The following is a 442-nucleotide window of genomic DNA, read 5'->3' on the forward strand; positions in this document are numbered from 1 at the left end:
AGGGGTCGGCAGCCCCGGCGCGGCGGCAGGCTCAGCACAGCCCTGCCAGCCCTGGCACCCCCCGGGGTACGAGGGCCCACGCCAGCCCTCTGGGCTCTGGGCTGCGGGGCAGCTGTGGGGGGCCGGAGAGGAGGATGGGAGAATGGAGGGGCCAGGCTGTGCCAAGGGCGGGTGTCAGAGCGCTCCCTGTGCTTGCCCTTGGGTGACATGGGGCCGCCTCCTGCTGTGTGCCCCACAGACCTTCTGCCCCTGTCCCAGGTCCCACCCACGGCACCTGGGAGAGGGACACCCAGCCTCACAGCCTCCCTTCCTCCCGGGGCACCCCACCCCAGACCCACCCTGCTCCCTCCAACAAGGGCACCCCGCCGCCCCCCACCCCTCCAGGCACCCTACACACACACTGGCCTTTCTGTGCACACAGACCGCACACCCCTCCCAGCCC

Source organism: Aptenodytes forsteri, unplaced genomic scaffold, assembly GCF_000699145.1.
Source record: "Aptenodytes forsteri isolate BGI_AS27 unplaced genomic scaffold, ASM69914v1 Scaffold15, whole genome shotgun sequence".
Lineage (NCBI taxonomy): Eukaryota > Metazoa > Chordata > Aves > Sphenisciformes > Spheniscidae > Aptenodytes > Aptenodytes forsteri.